We start from the raw sequence: 23,933 nt of genomic DNA, 5'->3' as shown, positions 1-23,933 counted from the left end.
GAATATTGCTGTAATTCTAGATCAATCTGATCACCTCAACATTTTGTAAATAAGTGTTGAAAAATTCAAAATGTGCTTAACAATGTTGCACTTCAGAGATTTTCAAACTTTTCAGGCTGTGGAACTGTTAGTTAAAAGAAAAGTTCCTGGAATCCCTGACCAAGAAGAAATTTACTAGTGATAGAAATTGGCAGTAAAGCAAGAAGTAAACTGATTATTGTAAATGCAAAATTAACATTTTGAATGTACCGAAAAAACAAACAAATTTGAATTTCACAGTTAACTTGTAAGATCAATGTTTTAACCAAACAGATCAATGTTTGATTATTAGGTGTGATGGCTTTTCCTTGGTAAAAGTTTAATATTTGGAGCAATTGGTGCTACTTGTAAGCAGAGATCATCTTTTATATTTAGCCTATTTTTATACTTGCTGCATATAAAAAGAAGGTTCTCTTACAAAGGTATGTTGTTGCAAATGGCATAAGATATTTCAGTCTTGACTGGCAATTTGAGGATATTCTTTTAAAAGCTCTAGCCAGAAAATCTGCACAAGGAAATGTTTATAATGTGAAATTAGTCAAAATGGGCCTACATTGTTTCTTCTTTGATAGTAATTCAGATGCAGTATGTTCAACAAAATGATTCTGGACCTGGTCAAATACTTCTGTTGAAGGAGAACAGAATATAAATCTGTTTATTTCAGATAAATAAATCAGAAAGTGTTGTATCATCAAGATTTTGACATTTTCTCTGAGGGAAATTTCATTTGTTAATTTAAAAAAAATCACTGAGATTTGGAAAGCACATAAGATTTTAGAAATAAACTCACTTCAAAGTGTGAATTTAAACTGAATTGCATCTGTTTTATTCTGATGTTTGAATCTAGTTATATGTTTATACCTTGCAGCGAAACACTACTGTAATGTCATTCAGATAAGTAAATATATCAGCCAAGTATGCCACCTCTGGCACCCAACTGTCACTTAATTTCTGTGCCAGTTCAAAAGAATGTTCCTATAAAAAAGGAGTATCTATTCTTGCAGTTTATAAAATGAAACCAATATTTGTCATGAGACAGTCATCTCACTTCAATACGAAGCAGCAATGTGTTTTCTAGACTCTCCATTTCTTCACATAGCACAGTAAATATCTTGGAGTTGAGTAATCTTGCTTTTATAAGATTCACAATTTTAACTGCCTTGTTGAGTACAACGGTGAGTTCTTTTGGCATGTCATTCACTACAAATGAATGAAGAAAAAGACAGCAGAGATTATGCTTAATATGTGGAGCTGTATTTTTCATGTGGGCCACACTACCTGACATTATTTTGACCATAATCGCTGCTCCATCAGTGCATATATTGCAACACAAATGCAAAAGTATTTTATGTTTTTTTATTAATGTAAAATAGATCAATGTAACTGTTTCAGCTCCTGTGGTTCAGGTAGGAAGAGGCTTGCAAATAAGTGTATTTTCCTCCACAGATGACTCAACACAAGCACAACACAAGAAAGATTAATAAGCCTGAAAATATTGGATTCATCCATTTGAAAGGAGAAACCTGCAGCACTCTTTTTACTTGTTTTATTCGTCTTCACAAAAAGTTGACAAATCCTTGACATGCCTTGAAACTATTAGCAGAGAGTGGTATACACAATTGATTTTTTTTTAAATGCTTTGATTAGTCATCCATTCTACCAGACTTTTTCTGTATGGTTTAACCAACTTTTCTGCAGTAGTATGAGCTTCACCTGCTTTTGCTATGTGATAATTGATTAAACAGGAAATTCTAAAGCATTTTTCTTGATACACAAAAAATGTATGAAATGCCATTTTCTTTTCTTGGAATTCTGCACATTTTAATTCAAAATACTCAGGACTTACATTCAGATTGGATTTGATTTGTCTCCCTTGCAGTTCATGTTAAACTGTTCAAGTTCTCATCGTATTTCCATTTCTTATTTGGGCTTGGGCTTAATTTCTCAATCCTTGTGCCATTAAGAAGTAGCAGCAACACCAGCAGCACTGGAATTTGTTTTGATTTCTTTTGTTTTCACCTTTTTCTGTACTGTCTGCATTTTACCAATTTGAAGCTGATGATCCATATCTGGAAAAATGATCACATTACATAAATATTTATTAGGCCTAATTAAAAAAAATAATATGCATATCTGGAGGGGTACAGATCTAGGATGGATATGACAGTTTAATACTGTGAAGCTGAAAAATTATGCAGGAAAATCACTATTTGTGATATTACTTAAAATGAATCCCTTACTTGGCCTGATGTTCTAAGCACGCACATAATAATGTAGATGGTAGTAATGGATAAACATAGTGAAATTAGGTTTGTTTGTTTTTTTCTTGTGAATGCCTTGCTGAAGCCACTTCAGCACTCATCTTCCTCCTGCCTGTCTGCCTTTGCAAACAAAATTCTTGTCATTGTTTATTCCAGAGAATCCCCTGTAGTGGCACTTTTATGGCCTGTGCCTTCCTTGCAGGGTTGGCGTACTGGTACTCTGCCACTTCTCAGCTGCCTGCTTGCCCTAACACTACCTAGCCTATCCTTCGTTCCCAGTTTTTAGAAAATTTTTTAAAAGCCTGTGGTTAGTGTGTATGACCTCTGCTGGTTGCCAGGGAATTTTTTTTTTAAGGGAGTGAAAACTCCTTCATTCTCTGTTGCCCTCTAATTTCTAGTATCCCACCTCTGCCACTGTGTAATGTGGGAACAAAGGCATCCTCAGAGTTGAACCCGTCCCTCCTGTGTTGAATCCGTCCCTCCTGTCCCTCCTCTTAACCATGTTGATGGGTTACCTCATAGGTGACTGGCTAATTAGGTATCCTTTCTGCCACTACCTCGTCACTCTAAACCGGTTTTTCTCTTTCACACCAGCCCTCTGGGGAACCAGGAGAGGATTGAAGGGGAAATCCTCACCCCAACACTGGGTCTAGCCCAGTGTTGTCCAAACTTGGCCACTTTAAGATGAGTGGACTTCAACTCCCAGAATTCCCTAGCCAGCCATGCTAGCTGGAGAATTCTGGGAGTTGAAGTCCACTCATCTTAAAGTGGCCAAGTTTGGACAACACTGGTCTAGCCAAACACCGAAGGGAAACCAAAGCAAAACTACTTTTAGCTGAGGCAGGTGATAGAAGGCAACTGGTTGGGATTGAAACACAAAATAACATTTATTAAAGGTTCCAAAAGAAAAAAAAGTTTCCACTCACACAACACTGTTTAAATTCAAAAAACCCTAACACCATTCTAACTAAACTAACTCTCAGCCTTGCCTGACGCAACCCCCTCATCCAGCACTCCAGCTAACTCCCTCACAAAAACTACCCCAAACTCTTTCTGCCAAAACCTGACAGAACCCCTTTCTTTTCTTTTTATTGGCCCTTAGGGGTCAGGTGACTCCCGCTGGGATCATCCAGCTGGCCTTTGATTTAAAGGGCCAGCTGCTCCCCACTACACATACCAATACAGTCTGCAATATAGAAAGAGACATATTGCTTCTGACGCTCTTGTGCTTTTCATCCTGTCTCTCTTGCTGCATTTAGGACAAAGTGATAACCAGAGCTAAATCTGGAAAAGCATCTTAGGCAGCAGGGAGGGAGGGACTCACTTAAATTACTTTGTGTTGCTAAGCAAGTTAGCAACTCATGCTGCATTTCTAGCTCTCCTTGCTTGTGAACAGAGGTGTACTTCCTGGACTATTTCCAAATTAATTTGGATGACGGTCCTTGGACATGAATGGTCTAAAAGACTATGGGAAGGAGAATGCTACAGAATACCTGGGGTGTTAAATCTTTCCTTGGTTTCATCATGAGAGATCTGTTGACCTACCCTGTGTTGTGCTATATCAATAACAATGCAGACTAACAATCAGTTGTTAGTACTACATTGTGAGGGTTCTTTGTCTTCCAATAACTGGGCATACCACAGTGTAGAAGGTAACTATGCACAATACTTTATTGTAGCACACACCTTTCTTGTTGCCCTGGGTTAACTCTACCCTCCTAGGCTTTGCAAGTTGATGTAGCCATATAAATAAGTCTTTGATGGTAAGTCCTTATAACAAATACAATTCTTAAAGTCTGTAAAGTGACATACAACCTTTGACTCCCTCCAAAGGTTCTTGCACTTGGGGTTAGGCGCTTCCTTAGCATGCTTGCTCATCTTTGGTTGCTTCTGAGCTCCAGGACAAGCTCTAAGCCAAGCTCCAGGCAGGAATCACACCACAATGGGCTGCTTACCATGTTAGGAGTTTCTCATGGGAAGAAATACATCTCGCTATCTTCAAACATATTGTTATGGCTAACAAGTCAGGCTCAGCTGCAAATGCTGTTGTTAGTTTGCACGTATACTGCTATTTACTGCCACCTATTGGCGTCTGTATGCCAGTTACTCACGGGTTGGTGCATAGTGTCATAGTGTCAATAAATTGTGAGTGAGTACATGTCTCACTGCTCAGTAGAATTTTAGCCATCATGTAATCAGTTTTATGGGTTATGTAATAACTAATAACTAAGTAGTGTACCTCTTCTCTGAGAGTTTTTGGCTAGAGACTTTGTTAAACTTGTGTAGTGGATAAGTCTTGGATGCCACATATATGAGAAGAAGTGATTTTTTCTGTTTTTGCATGAGACTTGTATTTTATGTAGTTTTGCATTTTTCTCAATAAACAACCAGATATTTTATATTTTCTGGCTGGATTTTCTTTGGAGAACAAGATAGGGCATTACATTCTTTCAATCTCTCTAACACTGGTGTGTATTTTTGGCATGAACTGTGGTCATAGCTGCACTCTGCATAACATACCATAGCTTGTGGTCCTGGCAGTTGACTGATAACCCTCTTCCTTGCCTGTAATAGTACTACATTCCCAGACATCGCTTCCCACTTCCTGGTCTGCTTGTTGTCTTCTTATCCTTCTCTCCTACACATCCACACTTTCATAGGCTAAGGGCCTGGATGGGGTGAGGCTGCCTGTGGATGTTGGCCTGTTCCTAAAAATGCCAGGGTGTGGCTCAATTAGAACGCTTGTGAGTACACTGTCAGTGGAGGACAGTTGTGGAACGCTTGTGAGTACACTGTCAGTGGAGGAATTAATTAATTAATGAGCCCATCTCCTCTCAAGTTTCTGAGGCTATAAACTTTTATAACCCTTTGAGAAAAAGCATGAGCTGAGCCTGTTCTTGGGGAAGTGGGGGTGGGAAGTATTTCCCAAATGCAGACAGCAACCCCAGCTTCATTCCCTCACATGCATCCACCAACTCAGCAGGTTGGTGATGTCTGGGGCCATCTGATCCTATAATTTAATTCTGTTCTGGCTACTCAGTCTGAGCAAACTGCTGCTATGCATCAAATGAGCAGCCTTAGCCTACTCATCCTTGCTTGCCACCAGATCCCCAGTCTTGTCAGGGCCTCTGAAGGTCTTTTTTAGATAGAAATCAATCTGATCCAGTGGATAAAACAAGTATATTTGGCTTTTTGTCAATTTTTATTTCCTTTCCATTTAGACTTAGAGAGTCTGTTCTGGTAAACTTTCTCTAGAGGCCTTTAAATTAACTAGGTACTTTTTAAAGTTTCCAAGATTTAAAGAGATAAGAAAAGCTGTTGGAATATATGTACCAAGCTATTTTGCTCACCTGTAGGCTTGCCAAACAAAAGTACAGCAGTCATCATGACAAAGCTTCATTTTATGAATAGCATACCACTGGGCCTTGAGTGGAGGCCTATAGAGGAAGAATAACGGAATTTGAATCTGGAAAAAGGAATTAACTGTGGATAAGAAATAGATGGTAAGAACTACCAAGGATTTTATTTCCTCTTGCTCTCATCACTGTTGTCTTTCACACATATATTTTTAATTGTATTGGGAAATAATTAATTATCTATATACTATATTTACCTGAAATATATATAGTTCAACTCTATATGTGTATGTGTATATGTACATGTGTGTGCACGCGTGTGTATATTTCAAATTTAAAATGGCCCCTTCATAAAAAGGAAGATTAGACAGAAAAAAATCATCTGTCTTCATTCCATATTCTCAGGTAATCTAAGATGACTCTTGATAGCACTGTTCACTTTTATTTCTTTATCTTAATAACAAGAATACATTGTTTTTCATATATAAGCTCTCAGCTATAATGAAATGTAATACCTACATCCTTCTGTGATAAGCTTCTTTCTACCTTCTTCTCAGAATACTTTCTCCAAAAAACTTCAAAGCTTTTCAAAGCTTTCAAAGAACATAGCATGAAGATATAAGCAGCACTTGATGGCCATGGTTCTACCACCTTCAGTAGATAAAAGAGAGAGAGTAGATATGGGCAATGGATCAAAACTAGATTATACAATTTGTGATCCACTAAGTTGGACAGTTCAACAAAGCTTAGCTTGACACACTGTGCAGAATAGTTTACCAGGTCCTTGAATCTCCTCTCTGTGAGTTCCTATCAGGCAATGCTCTTTGCCAAAACTGAATTTGGATGTCTGGTCTGAACATCTAGAGAGGGTCTTTTAAGAATCTCCCAACTTGAGAAGTACACAAGGTCTGGAGTAGGTGACAGGACTTCTCTGTGTTGGTCCTACACTGTGAAATAATCTTCTGCCATAGGAATGCTTGGCTCCATCCTTTCTTGCATTTCACATGCAAGTAGAAACTCAACTATTCCAATGTGCTTTCTGCCCTAATTACTTGTGGGTTCCCATCACAGGAATTTTTTTGGTTGATTTATGTTCAAGCAAGGAGCACCTGTAGCAGCCTTTCTTGCTCGGGTTTTCAGCAGTCAGCACTGAGAAGTACATTGCACCGTGTACATGGAGCTGTATTTGAATATCATGGCATATAGTCATTGACAATTCTATCCTCAAAGAATTTGTCTAATCATATAAAACCACATGGATAGTCATTGCCTAGGCATGTGCATTGAGTTTCAAAAGCTAATGGCTACATATTATAAATAGTAAAAGCTTGATGCATTTATTTTAAATATTTATGTACTACCCTTTATTGTATCGGAATTATAGGGCAGTATACAATTATATTACAATATAATTCTAAGCCTTCTCAGTAAGCTTAACAGCCATGGAATAAAAGGGCAGGTCCTCTTGTGGATAAGCAACTGGCTAAGGAATAGGAAAAAAAAAGAGTAGGAGTGAATGGACATTTCTCACAATGGAGGGATATAACTAGAGGGCCCCCTCTGTCCTAGGAGTGGTGCTTTTTAACATATTTATGAATTATCTAGAATCAGCGTGACAGTGGAATAGCTACATTTGCTGATGACACTAAATTGTTCAGATCAGTAAAAACAATAAAGGACTGTGAAGAGCTCTAAAAAGATCTCTGTACATTAGGGGAGGCGGTGTTGAAATGGCAGCTATCATTCAATGTGAGCAAGTGTAAAGTGATGCACACTGGTTCCAAAAATCCTAACTCCTCATACAAACTAATGGGATCAGAGTTAGCAGTGACTGATGAGGAAAGAGATCTTGGAGTAATGGTAAACAGTTCAATGAAGGTGTTGACTGAAAAAAAAGGGCAACAGCTTGTTAGAGATTATAAGAAATGGTATTGAAAATAGTTAATATCATAATGCCCTTATATAAATCAATGGTGCAACTGCATCTGGAATATTGTGTGCTGCTCTGGTCGATGCACTTCAAAAAGGATATGGTAGAACTAGAGAAGGTTCAGAGGAGGGCAACTAAGATTATCAAGGGCTGGAACAACTTTCCTGTGATGAAAGGTTATGGTATTTGGGCCTTTTTAGTCTAGAAAGGAAGTGAATGATAGGGGATATTATTGAGGTGTACAATATTATGCATGGTGTGGATAAAGTGGACAAGGAGAAGCTATTTTTCTCTTCCCAAAATATTAAAACCAGAGGTCGCACAATGAAATTGAATCTTGGAAGAAACAGGACGAAGGGAATTTACACACCATGTAATTACACTTTGGAATTCACTACCATGAAAAGTGGTGCTGGCTTCAAAAAACGGGTTGGACCAATTCATGAAAGTCATGGGGATCAATGGCTATTAGCCTTGATGGTAGTGTGACTGCCTTTGAAGGCCATCTGCTGGGAGACTAGTGGGCTTCCTTGTGCAGTTGGTTGGCCACTGTGAGAACAGACTGCTGGACTGGGTGGGCCAGGGATCCAATCCAGCAGAGCATAACATAATTGTTATGTAATGAAAATATAGATAGACTTCTTAGCATTACTTCTGTTCCTAGATGTCTGTATTTTGGGGCCCATTGAGCATATGAGCACAAATGTATTTTTGTATATGCAATAGAAATAAGATGATGTTAATATATGGGAAAAGCTAGTACAAATCATGCACTCCATACAAAAGGAACAGCCCCCAAAAATGCAGCTTTGTTATGCTGATATTCCTCCATACAATATTGGATATTCATTCACAATCACATGGAAAAAACTGATAGTAAACAAAGTCCACAATAAAAACATGAAAATATTTTGCATTTCAACATACTGTAATCCAAAAGATAATGAGTGTATTTCATCCAGGAACTAGTGGAGCCCAGGTTTTCAGGAGTTTGCAATGCTTGAAGTCTTTCCTTGGGTTTCTCATTAGAATCCAGTCTTGGTGCTGAAGAAGTGAATTAATATTAGGATTATTCAGCCATTTTGATCTCCTTGTACATATTATAGAATTAAACATATTAGAGAATTATCTAAGTTTTGGAGATTCTGTACAACACCTGTTTCTTTTTGAGGGTTGCAGCGCGTGTGCTTTGTTTACTGCAACAGTAGGTGTTAATGATACCCCTGTGGTAGTATTACAGCTTTCCCTTCCATTCTCCTAGACTTCCCCCAGACTCAAGGTCTTTCAAGATAATAAGTGCTTTTGGGTTGCCATTAATGAAAACAGAGTCTCGGCAAGGACAAGCAAGCAGGAAAACAAACATATTGGCTAACCTGGCACCTACATGAGGGACTCAGTTTTTCATTATTGGTGTGATTCACAGCTCCAACAGAAGTGATATCTTTGGTGTGAGAATGTGTGAGTCTAAAGGAAAAAAAAAGTGTTTGAATACATTTCAGGTGAGAATGTGAAACCTGATGTTGCCGAGGGAAGGATACCTTTCTAAGATTTGTCTTCAAGACAATTTATTGTATTCACTTTTTTTAAGCAGTTCAATCTTTCAGGGAATATTTGGATATATCCACAATTTATTCACAGGTGTGCCTTTATTTCTCAACTTCTGCAGCCTCAGTACAACATAAGCAGTGTAACTATCACCTCATTGTACTTCTAACAGTATTTTCTAGTTGAAGTATTATATCTGTTTGGACACTGAGTCATCTTTGCATAAAACATGCTAAACCAGTCCTGGTGCTTAATCATAGGTCAACCACTTACTTTTTGGGTGGTACCAGACAACATGGCAAATCCTGGCTAACAGTAGTTTGCTTGTTAACCACCATTTTTGACAGTATCTTAGTCTTCTTTGTGGGGGCTGGCCAGCCAAGACTTTTGAATTTTGAGTTGGTTGGTTGATTACTAATCCAAAGGTGATGGGGAGAAAAATGGGAACAGCAGAAACACCTCTGTTAGAGCAATCCCATTTTGCAGCCATTCCTTCAGCATTCTGTCCAGAGGCTGAAAGGGGTAGTTAACCAGAGATAAATGCTCACTTCCAGGTTCAGAGGATATGCCAAACCCATGTTTAGTTGAGTAAATCAACAGCAGTGTTTTCCAACAGTAGTAAAGCTGCTCCTTCTTAACCTCAATTTAATCCATCATTTTGGATTTGGAAATCTTGTTACATTTAGCCACAGGATGATTTAGCATCAGGCTCCCCAGGATGGCACCTTCTGGGGTATGTGTCAGTCCTACAAGGTAAACCAGACTACGAAACCAATGCCATACAGGTCAGGACTACTTTTATTGTAACAACTATAGTAACAGAATCTTGCAAGTCTGAATGTGCTTCCCCCCTGGCTCCCTTTATCTTCATGAGAACTAGGGAGGGGCTTGTCTGAGATGCTTTCTCAAGTTATTTTCTTGGCCCAGGCTCAAGCTTATGGGACCATTGCCTTGGTAATAGCTCTTCCTCCTGTCCTTCAAAGCCATTCCCTCTATACCTATAGACACTTACCTTGGCACCTCCCAGGCTGCATACATTGCCTGCTTTTTTTATTGAGGAGGAGGAGGAGGAGGAGGAGGAGAAGAAGAAGAAGAGAGCAAAGTGTCAGCTTCAAGTATTATTTTATTTTCAAGAAACTTTCTGAGCCTTTCTTATATTCCGAGTCATTCTTCTGAGAAAATAAAAATGAGAGTGTTTGCAACTGGGCCCATCTGTCTGGAAAAAAGAGAAGGAAATTGAGGTGGCTGACAGCATAACAGCATCCTGGAAGATTAGAAGGGATGGTGAGGAGCAGTTTGCATTTTCTGACAGATCAAACAACTACTATGGCATCCATTTTGTGAGAATGTCCATGATATGCCTTTAAAATTCCAAATATGCCCATCGGCTTGAAAGACGGACAGACTCTTGGTTTAGAGAGGCATGTGAAAAGAGTCACCGAGAATTAAATCACTACAAGGTGAGAGGTAGAGCAACCTTTGCCCCCTAATGTCAGCGAGTAGAAGTGCAATTCAGCCCTTAAAATCTCACAATCAGTATGCATTTAGCATGTGTTGGTCCCCTATTAGCATATCTGCAAAGTGCTGGCTAGGCAACCAGCATTGGCATCATACTCCAAATAACTGACTTTTCAGTGTGATGGATGGCTATTTCCTGAATAATTCCCCAGCTTAAAATCAGTTTGTGCTACACTGCAGAATCTAGACAACAAGAAATTATAATTGAGGCTTCAGCGTAATACAATATGAGCACTGAAGAATTTATTTGTGGTATATAATTTCAGGTTTTGTCTGAACAGTTGTTGCAACAAAGGGATCTTGAATATTTTCAGTGAGCCCATTTTTCAACTTGCAACAACTTCTCCTACCTTTCAATATAGCTTCTCAGTCTTCCAGCAATTTACTTTTTGCATGCTGATGGCTAAACATCAAGCTGTTTCTGAGTGATTCAGAAGCCATCCTTGGAAAAGGCATTGTTCCACAACGTTTGTTCCCCAACTGCCTCCTTCTACAGAGCCCAAACCAACTGGTATTCTTGTTGCTAAAAGCTTTCTCTCCCAGAGATATTCTTTGAACACGATTTAAAGATCAGGGCAGCATAATAAATGTTTTGACTCACATGGCTTATTATAGTGAGGCCGTATGCCAGTTCCCATTATCAAGCACTAGAACATGACAGTGGGGGGTAGAAACAAACCAAAAAAGAAAGAAAAAAAGAGAAAAAAAACCAATCAGGCAGGCACAGAACAATAACTTACAAGTTCTTAGCTAAGGGAGCAATTATTTTTTGCCCTCAATGCATACTTCAAAGCAAACCAAGCATTCTGCTTGTAGAAATGGGGAGGGGTGGGATGTCACAAAAAAGGTGGAAGAATACGTTTTGTCAGAGCTGCTAAAAAGCTACATTAGTGCAATAGGGGAGTATAGATTTAGGTTAGGTTGGTGTGTGAAAATAAGAATAAATGTTGCCTGAATAAAGAAACCTTAGCCATAGTATGATTAACAGCCTGATCCTATACATACTTGCTTAAGGAGTAAGCTCCATTGAATTCAGTGAGATTTGCAGGTAAGGGTGCAAAGGATCACAGCATCTATATACATAAATCTCCACACATATATACATTAATACTTTGCAAAATTTTATCTTGAAATTTCTCAAAAGTTTTATTTCCCTGTGAAAGAAGCTTCCAATTTACTACCTTATTCTCAGGGTGCTTGAGTATTTATCTCAAATTTCTCTCGATGAAGTTTTTCTTATTTTATTGTTAGAGGTAATGGAAAGTATGGCTGCTTTTATTGCTTTTCTTTAACTACATAACTTAAATAATTTCTGTTACTCATCTTCCATCCCTGGCTGCTCCTCCCCCCACACGTTTCAATCTGAAAAGCTCAATCAGAAGAGGTTCCTGATTCCGGAAGAACCTAATCCTAATTGTAATCCATGAGATTTTTCATTAAAACATGGAAAGCCAGGGATGCTGATGATCCCTGCAGAGTCCAATGAAAGAAAGCAAATTCACACAACTCTCTTGTCTGCCTCAGAACTAAATAAATACAAGAATATAGTCTGTATTTAATCTGCATTCTTCCCATGAGAATTTCTTTGAAATTCTTTTTCTTTTTAAAGAAACTCTGAAAGCAGTTTAAACATATTGAGAGAACAAGTGGGGGAAAAAGTACAGGAGGGATTCTCTACATGGCACTTACATAAATCCAATATTTTGGTATGAAAATATTATTTGGTTACATAGACAAAAGTATGCTGATTCCAGCAGTGCCCAATTAAAAATCTCTTGGGAGGCATTCCAAAACTATGTTTATATAAACAAGGCACCAACTCCTTGAAGATTATACCTTTGATACAATCTATGACTAATTTAGAACATTTATTGCTGTAACATGAGATTTTGACCATCAATTTACAAGGGTCAGATAATGAGCTACCCACCAGTTGCCATTAATATTGGCATTATGTCCTGGCTGTCAAGTTTCCAGGAGGATTGGGGTGATGGTGGTGGTGGTGCTGTGGGATAAAGCAGAGACAGAAGCAGTAAAAAGGGGGGGGGGGAAAGGGCTTTTGTGGGAGATGCCAGCGTAATGTAGGGGTTACAGGATTGGACTGGACTGGAAAAGCCTAGTTTCAAGTTGACCATCAGCTGAGAAACTCACTGGTTTACTTTGGGCCTCTCATACCTCACAGGGTTGTTATTTTGGGTAAAAGAAACTTGCTGTGTGAAAGGTGAGATACAAATCTAACAAATAATAAACAAGAAGTCCAATCTGATATCATAAACTGTTCTAAATCAAGACAACTGAAATGACCAGTACAATTTATTAAGGCAATTATATTTCAAAAGGTAACCTCTCCTTCAAGGTGGGCTTGATTCCTGATGGCTTCCATGCAGCATTCTTGGCCATAGCATGGAAACCATTTGCCACTGTCTTCTTCCAGGATATTTTACTGCTCTGGTTTTACCTAGGGGGTCTCCCTTTTAAGCACCATCCAGAGCCAACTCTGCTTAGCTTCAAAACCCAGAAAAGGTCAGCTAATACTGTACTGTAGAATGTTTCAAAATATGTAAGGAGTCTCCCCATTGACAATCATTCAAGGACTTAAATTGGAATATTTCCATTTTTATCTTATTGTGCTGTTTCATGTTTATACATGGTGTATTCGGCAAATAATGATTTTATGCATGTAAAATATATTTTGATGAATTTTAGTATGCATGTATTTTATATGTATTGTTCTGACTTAGGGTATTTGGGATCAGGAAGGCTTCTTACAAGACTCTTTCTCTCCATCTTCCTATCACTGAAAGCATGTTCTGTCCACAGGAAGTAGGAGGGAACAGGGCCTTAAAAAACTCAGGATGGTGGTTGCAACCATGATTAAAGCCCCGCCCCTTTTCTTACATGTGTCACACCCCTGCAGACAATGCTGAGAGAGGGCAATGGCTGGGTGGCTGGGACAGACTTCATGTCTTTCTTAGCTTATTTTTGGTGGGCAAGGGTCACAGGAGACAGGATGATGTTTTAAAATGAGCACAACTGGATCATATACACGGACAGTACCAGGATATCCAGCTTTGTTTTTAGGGTTCCCCCCTTTTTCAAACACATATGAAGCCTATTCTAGAGCTTACACAACAGTGTTACTGTATTTTCTGTGCTGGAAGCAGCACTACTGATTTTGACAAAGTTGTTCCAACTATGGACATCTACAGGAAGAAGCAAGTGTTGTTGCCCACCTCATGATGCTGTCATACAAATGATATGAAGTAGGTAATTTGTGTCTGCTGCATCATGCAATTGATGCAAATTATGACCCTGCTAATTATAGGGCCATTAGTTTGTTCAATATTATTATAAGATGTATGTCATGCATCTAGTAACTGAGCTGAAGGACTCCATCATTCAAGAGCACTTTTTAGATGAGGAACAAGCTGGTTTTAGACCAGGCAGATCTATTTTGGCTCTCTGCTTGGTCTTGCAACATCTTTATGAAAAAAATACGTACTTAGATCTCAGTAGAAGAGAATATATGTAGCTCAGGGTTGAACTGTGGAGTCCTTGGGGTTCTCTGAGATCTAAGAGTCAAATGTTTTCTGACTTTGTTTATTTTAAAACAGCATTTGTTTCTATTTCTCCTAATTTGTTATGTCTGAATTGAACAACACCTCAATTGATAAATGCCTTCTGCACCTTCTGTACAAGTTACATGAAGAGTCTTCTTTATGTGTTCAATACAACCAATCTGGTTCTCTGATTTTGACTTCCAGGGATGTTCACCAAGGTTGCGTTTTAGTACCCACTTTGTTCACTATTTATATTAATTCTCTTGTTCAGTGGTTAAAACCTATAGATATTTTGGCTTCTAAATTTTGGGAACTGACATCTTGCAATGTATACGGATGATGCTGTTACTCTATCCCTATTGCAGCTCTTAAGAGAGCTATTATTGCCTTAGTTCAACATTGTCATAAGGAGCATTTGACGGTTAACTACTAAAAAACCAAGGTAATTATCTTTTCAAGAAAATTTAAAAACTTTAGTTGGACCATTAATGGCCATAAGATAAAACAAGTTAAAATGTTTCAGTATCTTGGGGTTATATTTCAAGCCAATGCTAGAAGAGGTGCTCATACTGATTATATTGCCAATCTGGCCCTAAGAACTAATACAGCCGTCTTATGATATCATCACTCACAAGGCAATACCTGCAGCCACTAAACTTTGTCAGGCCAAGGGTTTAGCACAGTGTTTCTCAACCTTGGCACCTTTAAGATATGTGGACTTTGACTCCCAGAATTCCCCAGCCAGCCCTGCTGGCTGGGGAATTCTGGGAGTCGAAGTCCACATATCTTAAAGGTGCCAAGGTTGAGAAACACTGCTTTAGCACAACTACTGTTGGAGCAGCTATTGGTCCATATTCTTACTTTAGTCTGCTAGAATCTGTTCAATCCAAATTCCTTGTTTTTATACTTGGTACTCCCAAATGTGTCTCAGATGTGGTTCTTAAACTAGAAGCAGGGCTGATCAGAGTACAGACAAGAGCTTGGCTTGTAATGTTTAATTATTGGTTTAATCTATCAGCCCATAGGGCTGCTCTACTTGTTTTAAATGATACTTTCCAAGCCACTTGGAAGAAGTCCCATAAGCAGAAGCTCCTTTCAGGTGGCCTTTCTCAGATCATTTTATGTAACTTTGGCAGGTCTCAAGCTGAAAATTTAACCACCCAACAGAAACTTACTAGAAACTGAGCTGTGGTACGATTTGAACTGGTGTGACCAGCTTTTGTCTATTATCAAAAACAATTTACTTCCTAGTGAAAGGATGTAATAAAATAGATCTGATCCTTTGATGCAAATGTAATTAGTATAATTGTGTTCTCTACGTGCCTATGATGTCAGGGTTTGCAAAAAAGTCTGCCAGCTCATGTGGGCCATTGCTGTCCACCTCATACAAAGTAACAGGAGGGAAGGCAAGCGTGCCTTTGGTGGAGGAGATTTGAGTACTATGTTAATGGTATGTGGCAGAATAGGGATTCCAGTACCTGACGCTGCCAGAGATTTCCAGGGCCTGGCATTCCCTCTGCTGGACCCTTCTTGAAGGAAACTTTGGATTGGACAATTTAGCCTCTTATAACTAAAGTAGCCCAATGCAGGTTGAAACGATCATAGTAATAGCAAGTCTACTTATGTTTATTTGTTGGTTAGATGTATGTCCCATCTTTCTTTCATGAGCTTAAGGCAGTGTGCATGGCACTTCCTCCTCCAATTTTCACCCACAACATTGTGAGGCATGTTAGGCTGAGAGAAAGTGCCTGATCTAATTTCACTGTGTGAATTGTGGCTGAAGGTTAATTTGAATCTGGGTGTCTCCCTGATCCTAGTCCAACACTTTGGCCACCTGACAACTCTGGGACTTCTAAACATAAAATACCTCTTTTGTACTTCTGAACTATGGGCTATCCCCATACATCCTCATTTTCGTATGTTTATTCTAAACTTGCAGGTGCCCATTTTTGCATTGAAACATTTTGTGGAAATTAATTAATCATACACATGCATACACACACACACATGCAGAGGATCAAAACATACATGCACACACATACATGCAGGATCGGGTTATTTTATTGGCCCTTAGCTGCTGTCCTGGCTAGGGTGAAGACAATTTCTCTCTACTGGTTCTGTCTTGGCCTTTTTACTAATCCCCTGCAGTCAATGGTTTTAATATGCTTTAAATTCAAGTAGAGTCCAGGATATGAAATGGCTGCTCTGAGTCTTGGATCCTGGTAGAGCGTTTGTTGTTGAGGTTGCTATGAAACACCCTGTGGAGGATATAAAATAATGCAGGCAACTATTGATGTTGGAAACTGAGGAGAGTAATTAATTGACAACTGCTGTTGTTTCTATTTTTAAACTGCAGGGATGCATAGTATTAAACTAAGTTTGCTTTGGCAGGAAACATCAAGCCAGCTCACTTGCTCAAATGCATCTGTAATGAGAAGGAATATAGATTGAACCAACCCAGGCTTATGAACTCAATCATTTTAATTTTTTATTTGATAAACAAATATGAAATGGAAAGTAATTGGAGGATAGTGTGCATGATGAAGAATGTAATCAGGTTGTATGAATTTGGCACTTAAAAACTCAGTCTAGTTCACATTTTCCACCTGGAAGAGCTGATTTATATTATGAGAATGCATCATCTTTATTATAAATCATCATCAAATTTATCTATTGTTAGGGACAGGACATTAATTATGTGATTGCAGCCACCATCTTGATTCCCCCCTTCCCCCAACGCTTCTGACTTGAAATTAAGTCTTTGATGTGTGAAAAGAAAAGGGGCAATATGTCAAAGATTCTTACATTCACTCTGGTCTGGATCTCCCTGAAACATTGGTGGAGGGGGGATGGTTTACTCCTGTCTCCTATGTTGCTGTTATTTCCTTTCTTAACTAGGAAAAAAAGGATAATGGCAATGGTTTTGGGATATAAAAGATTCTTTGGGGAACAAATATGTGTGGTCCACCCTTAATTAACTTTATAGATGTATGAATGCTAATATCAAATGATGTCCTAGCCTATGTCTTTCCTCAATCAAAGTCTTTGGTTGAAAAAAAGGTACACTACTGGGAGATCCATAAAACTTGATACAGTAGCTGTGTTTTTAAAAATCCTTACATTGGTGAAATATGTGATTTAAAAATATGTGATCAGAGGAAATTTAGATATCAAAGAATGAAAGCAGAGTACTTTTTCTAATTCTATGAATTAGGTAAAAAACCTGGAAAAATTCTTTGCTTGAACAGAAAACTGTGCTACTAATATGAACAACAGGTAGGATGTTTATTGATCTGCAGATTTTGATTAGTGGGACTGGACTGGGATAATGTGGAATGTAGAACACAACTGTAAACAATGGCACAAACCATCCTTCTTCTCTTAGCAGGGCTGAAAGAACAATGACCCTGCAGAAATTGTTTGATTCCAATGATCAATACAGTGAGATATCAATTCAATTGGCCACTTGGTGGGAAGGAATGTACATTAGACCTAAATGTCTCTTACAACCAGATTGCCTTAATTGATGTAATGAATGGATTTTTTGTAATTTTGTGATGATATAGTTATATAATTTGAATCAATTTCCATTAATTGAGTTTTAAAATGATCTTTCTGTCAATTATGTCACTGCACAAATAATGCAAATTACAAACATTATTTCAATTTTCCAGACAGACTTTGGAACTAATGGACTTAACTCTTATTTTGGGAGTGAAATCAGAATGTAACTTTGGTCCTTTCTTGCTGAAATCCATCAAATGGAGGTCCATTAGGCCAAGCTAGTCAGGAATAATGAGAACTAACACAAAGTTGGGGAACTTCTGATCCTCCGTATGCTGTTGGACTCAAATCTCATTATCAAATGAATTTGTCCTTGTGGGAGAGGCTGATGAGAACGTGTGTACAGCAACATCTGGGCATTTAGAGTGTCATGATTCCAACAGAAAAGAACATATGTAGCTCAGGGTTGAATTGTGGAGTCCTTGGTGCTCTCTGAGCTTGTTTGTTTGCTTGCAGATGTTTCATTACCCAACTAGGTAATACCATCAGTGCAAGTGAGTGTGGGGTTTTCTCCCTGTTTATATACAGTAGCTTGTCCTGCCAGTTTTGGTGGAGGTGTGGTTTTCTCTTTGGTAGTTCCTTGATTAGGGTATTGTTTTCTGCTTGATTGTCTGCCTGGTGTTAATCCCTGCTCATCTGGGTGTTGGCTGCTGGAGAGGATGTGTTCTGGTCTTTTTGTTTCCTTCTTAGCATTTTTATTGTCTCTTTTGAATGGTGTGTAAATTTGGTTTATTTCTATGTGTCTATTGATGGCTGATTTGTAATGCCAAGCTTCCAGGGATTCCTTAGTGTTTTTGGATATAGCTTGGTCTAGGATGCTCACAATTTCCCAGTTGAAATTATGATTGAGTCTGTCCATGGTTTATTTCTATGTGGCTGACCACTCAACCCACCACAGCACAACCAACACAAGCTATGAAAAGGGTAAAACTACCATACATCAAAACAACTCAGAAACCACCAACAGACTATTACAACCACATAGCATTACCGTAGCACACAAACCAGCTAAAGCCCTCCAAAACATCTTAAGTAAACCAAAAGACCCAGTAGCCCAAGAATTAAAAACAGGAGTCATCTACAACATACAGTGTAAGGACTGTAACAGCACCATGTAGGTCAGACAGGCAGAAGACTAGCAGAGTGCATCCATGAACACAACCAGCAGTCAGAAGACACAATGAAAACTTCTTAATCTCACAACACAGAAGGTTATGAGCTGGGCAGGGGAGGGTAATGTAATCTTTGTGGGCAGAGTTCCTCTTCAAAGAATTTGCCATTAAAAGCAAATAGGCTACTAGCAGTCAGGCTGAACCTTAGTTTGTCTAGGTGGGGAGCTCTCAGCTCTTCCACAAAGCATTTTGTCTTTCAGTCCCAGCCCTTGGAAGAAAATAGAAAGGAAGACTCTTTGAATCTTTCTGTCCAAAGCTCAAAAATACAAAACTAACAAAACTTTGAGAACACAAAGGGTATAACTGTGTAACTATGTAGTCATGCATGTTAGGAGGATTTCAGTGAGAAACTCCCTTCTAAAACCAATGTAGCCAAATTACTAGATATAAAAAAGAGTTTAGCAAGAGAAAGTAACGACCACAGAAAATTCCAAGTAGCCTAAATAAACTTGTTACAGAATACCCCACACTCCTCTCACATCTGCTTTTCAGAATCTGTTCAGATACCATTACAGAGAGGATGGTTGGAGAAAGACCACCTGGATCAATTGCTTGGATGAGGATTGTCACCTAGGAAGGACCTCATGTATTCAGTGATGTATTTCTTACCAAAGGTACAGGAGGTCTCCTATCCTGAACAGCTCACAAAGATTCCAAAGAGAAGCCATATTTGTCTGTTGCAACAAAACTAGCAAACCATCTTGTAATCTCACCTTAATGTATTTCAAGGGATTGTAATGAGGAGAAAGAAGAAGGATGCTGCCCACTGTATATTAAATAAGCACATAAGCAAATACAAAATGGTATAGATAAGCCTTTGCACTCCTTCCACCAAATTCATGACCTGTAGATCTGCTGGAATATCATTACTACTCATATTGGCTGGGGATGATAGGCATTCATCCATTGCATCTGAGGATACCTGGGAGGATAAGGCTGCTATGAATACAAAAGATGAGAGGAAAGCCATAGCCTGCAACAAAGGTTCAGATCCCTGTTGACCTGTGGCCTTGGACTATTCACTATTCCTCAGTTGAGTCAACCTCATAAAGTTACTTTGACAAGAAAAAGTGAAAAAGACTCTGAAAAGCAAATGTAGTGAATAAATGGAACCTGTTTTTAAAAAAAAAAACATCAGAGAAGGAGCCCTTGAAAGACACTTTAAAAACAAACAGTTCTTGTGGCACTTGATGAAAAGCTGTAAGTCAAACTTTTGGACCATCTCTTTTTCTCTCATGCCAAAGGAGCCCATGTTCTCTAGTGCCTCTTTAATCTCCTGTCCTTTTTTGGGGTGGGGGTGGACATCTTCTTGACAATCTCAGTTGTGAGTCTGCAAAATGAAACCTGTCACTCACATGGATGCTTTCTGAGTAGAAGCCATGAAAGTAAATCGAAAAACCCTCAAGGCAGGCTGTCTCAACTAAATGAGGATCTGATGGAAAGGGTGTAGAGCACCATCTGGCCTTTAGCAACAATGAACAAGTGGGCATAGTTGGAAAACAGCCCATTAAACCTGCGTGCAAATGCCTCCTTCCTCCACCTTACTTGGCATCAAATACTTGGTGATTATCAGCTGGTCTAATAAGCATTAAAGCAGAAAGTTCCAATTGCCTCTAAGTATGTTTAATTGCAGGCATTGTTGCTCAAAATAAATGTTAGTACCAAATTATTTGCTCCTTCCTACCATTAGTTGGCATCCAAAGACACTGTGCAACAATTCCAACAACTGACTAGAATTGTGCTTGTGAGAGAGGTGTTCATACAGTGTTTTCAAGTCATGCTTTCTCTTCCTCAGGAAATCATACAGGGATCAGCAGCCCATGAGTCACATGCAGTTCTCCAGAACCCCTCAGCAAGGTTTAAGGTACCCATTTTAATAGTAGCATCTGCAGGGTCTCTCTGCTTTTATTAAAATGCATTTATTTATTTATTTATTCATTTATTCAATGTACAGTATATGGCTACCCACTCTCAGAGTGCCTCTGGGCACCTAACAGGGTTAAAAACATAATACGAAAGCAATAATAAAATATAAAATAAACACTGTGTTTATTTTACACAAATAAAACACAATCCCCATATATTTACAGCAGGTTCGTATGTCATGCTAGTCCCAGAGGTGTCCACAGCGTGTGGTCAAAAATAGTCAATATGGTGGCCACCTAAAAAGCACATAAAAAAGCAGGTGGAGATTCAGTAACACTGTTGTGGCCACCATCTTGATTTTTTTGACCACACCTGCAGACAGGGCCAGCTGAATTTCAGGGGGAAAAAGTAATGGCTTCTAGACCTGATCAGACTACGCTGTTCAATTGATGGGACCCAGGGCATGCCAATCCTGTTGGATTTTGTAGGATGAGCAGAGATAATTGGAGACAGACAATTCCTCAGATATCCAGATCTGTGTCAGGTAGGCTTTATAAATGACTTCCATCACCTTGAATTGCACCCAGAACCCACTGGTAATCAGTGCAACTCACACAATAGTGGTTACGTGGGCATACTGAGGTGTGCCCATAACTACTCATGCTGCTATGTTCTGCACTAGCTGTAGCTTCTGAATGGTCTTCAAGGGCAGCCCCATGTAGAGCAAATTGCAATGTGTAGTGGTTAAAGGCGAACTCAGGAGATCATGAGTTCTAGCCCTGCCTCAGGCACAAAGCCAGCTGGGTGACTTTGGGCCTGTTCTCTTTCTCAGCCCTAGGAAGCAGGCAGTGCAAACCACTTCTGAAAATGTTGCCAAGAAAACCACAGGGAGTTTCTTGGAGTCATGAATTACCTGAAGGAACCAATTTCTTCTTTTCTTCCAAATAAGCCATAAGTGATGTAAGGAGGGTGTCCTAAATGGGTGCAATTGGTGCATGAGATAAATTTGTGCAAAGGCTAGGCATAGCTGCCACCAGCTCTTCAAGCAAGAGCTGTGAGTCTAGAAGGGCCCCCAAACTGCACACCAGATCTGTCTGGGGAAGTGCATGACAAAAGCAGCATTGTGGCATTACAAGCTCTACTCCTTTGAGGCATGCATGTGACATTACAACACCTACAAAAATGCAGGGCCTGTATCATGATGCTGCAACACTTTTTCAGTCTCATCTCCTTTGCATTTCACCTTAAAGCCCTTCCAATTTATGTCCTTGTGATAGAGGCTATACTTTCATTGTTAAATTAAAAGAATAATTGTTCATCATTCTGTACAATTACATGTGTGCTCATTCAGCCTCAGGCAGAATCATACTTAAGATTTATACTCTGAATTAAACTTAAGTTGGCTACTATGAGGTATAATTTCATTTTTTTTTCTATTTCAGAGCCACAAATTTATCTCTCTCTCTCTCTCTCCCTCAATCAAACCCTAACTCTAACCCACTTTATTATTAAATACAATCTCAAATCAAATATGAATTAGTGTATATTCATTCTAACAACCATTTGAGCCATACAGTAAGATGGTGTGTTCAGGGTAACATATGGACATTTCTAATATCAAAGTGTAAGGAAGGGGAAGGTAATGCTGGCTCATTTCTTATATTTGCCACTTCTACTGCAGAGTACATAAACCCTTCAAGATTACTTGTTCTTTTCTGGCAACCCTATTAAGATCCATATTTTATTATACTTAGTTACTTCTTGGGTTTCTCTCCCTTCATCTTGCAGCACATATGTGTTCACAACTACAACCCATATATTCACATGCATAAACATTACATTTTTGATTACCAATTTTAATATGTCCATCTTCCTGAAATAGCTTCAGCAGGTGATAGCTCAGGCTGACCTTCTTTGGGCCTGGAAATTAAACAGGTTCAGGCCTGGGTAAAACTTGGGTGAGAAACTACCAAGAAATACTAGGCTGTCCTTTTGCCAGGAAAATGGCATAGACATGTCAGTGGAGTCACCAGCAGCTGGGCTCAATGCAACAGATTTTACCTTTATCTTCCCTTGTTTCCAGTCAAATGTCTCAATTCCTCTGAGATTTGGTTTCTACCATGAAATACCTCATGGATCCAGACTGCTCTCTTCACAAAGTGGTTTGGGAATTGTAGCCAATCTGAAGATGTATTGATCCAAGAATTAAATATTGACCCAGACAAATTTACAATCAATTCTCATTACAGTAGTCAAGTTAAGGATGAGATTTTCAAAGGCAAAAGGACAAAAAGAAACCGAATCACAGAAAAATTGGATAAAATCTATAGCTTGATTGAATTGCAAGATTAGTTGAAGCTGTCCTCAGAGGAAGGTTGCCAAATTTAACTTTGACTGGATTGATGCCATAGGAACAGCTTCAGTTGGCAAACTCAGAATGTTTTATAATCATGAACTGAGGCAAATGTTAAATTTAGATTTTCAAGCCTGCATGCTTAAAGCTGAGCTAAATTGCAATTTTGAAATTTGCACTTTTCATAAAACTTGCATTTCAATAGGGAAGGAAAGAACACTGTTTGTATACATTTGCAACGTTGTATCCCTTTAAGAATAAACCATATAATCTGGTATTATTTAATGTGAGAAACTGTCAACAGATTTTAAATCTTTACCAGAGACATCTATTAGGACCCGATTTATATTTGTTATAAGTCCTTGTTTAATCTAAGCTTTCTCCCAAATGAGAGTGGCTGATCAGGAAAAAGCCCTCTCATAGGCAATATCCCAAGGATGAATTGCCTTCCACAGAGAAGCTGCCTTGTTGTAAATATCTGGACCTTCACAGGCTGAATCCAGATTTAGGCAAAACTGGAGTTGCCCAGCTGAAATCAATTAGACTTCAGTTAGCCTGGAAGGCTTTTTACTTCCAGTGACCTTATTTGTTTAAATTCATACTCCATCCTTCTACTTAAATGAATTCTCAAGATGACTAATAATAATTTAAATAATAGATTACAAAATGGCATAGAATATACATTAAAATTAATAGTGAACTAATGAACAGCTGAGAGCCTAGCAAACAAGATGTATCTCTCCAGATTTCCTAAAACAGAGAGAGTGGC

General features: G+C 38.8%; 1 long non-coding RNA gene across 2 annotated transcripts; it reads right to left on the bottom strand.

Moving 5' to 3' along the window:
- Positions 1-1,976: 1,976 nt before the first annotated feature.
- Positions 1,977-12,446, bottom strand: LOC148214704 (uncharacterized). 2 transcript variants are annotated; one of them, XR_015797690.1, is made up of 5 exons: positions 10,144-12,446; positions 8,514-8,630; positions 6,176-6,307; positions 5,651-5,737; positions 1,977-2,108 (listed from the first exon to the last, which is right to left on the bottom strand). It is a non-coding gene; the product is annotated as an uncharacterized LOC148214704 (long non-coding RNA). The 2 variants fall into 2 exon arrangements; XR_015797689.1 differs by having other exon boundaries at positions 8,514-12,446.
- Between the last annotated feature and the right edge of the window lie 11,487 nt (positions 12,447-23,933).

Source organism: Python bivittatus, unplaced genomic scaffold (assembly GCF_059951505.1).
Source record: "Python bivittatus isolate LINGU-HERP-01145 unplaced genomic scaffold, Pbiv_v1 ctg000580_np1212, whole genome shotgun sequence".
NCBI classification, from domain to species: Eukaryota; Metazoa; Chordata; class Lepidosauria; order Squamata; family Pythonidae; genus Python; species Python bivittatus.
Note: the sequence above shows the minus strand (reverse complement) of the source record. Positions and strands in the feature narration are given on the sequence as shown.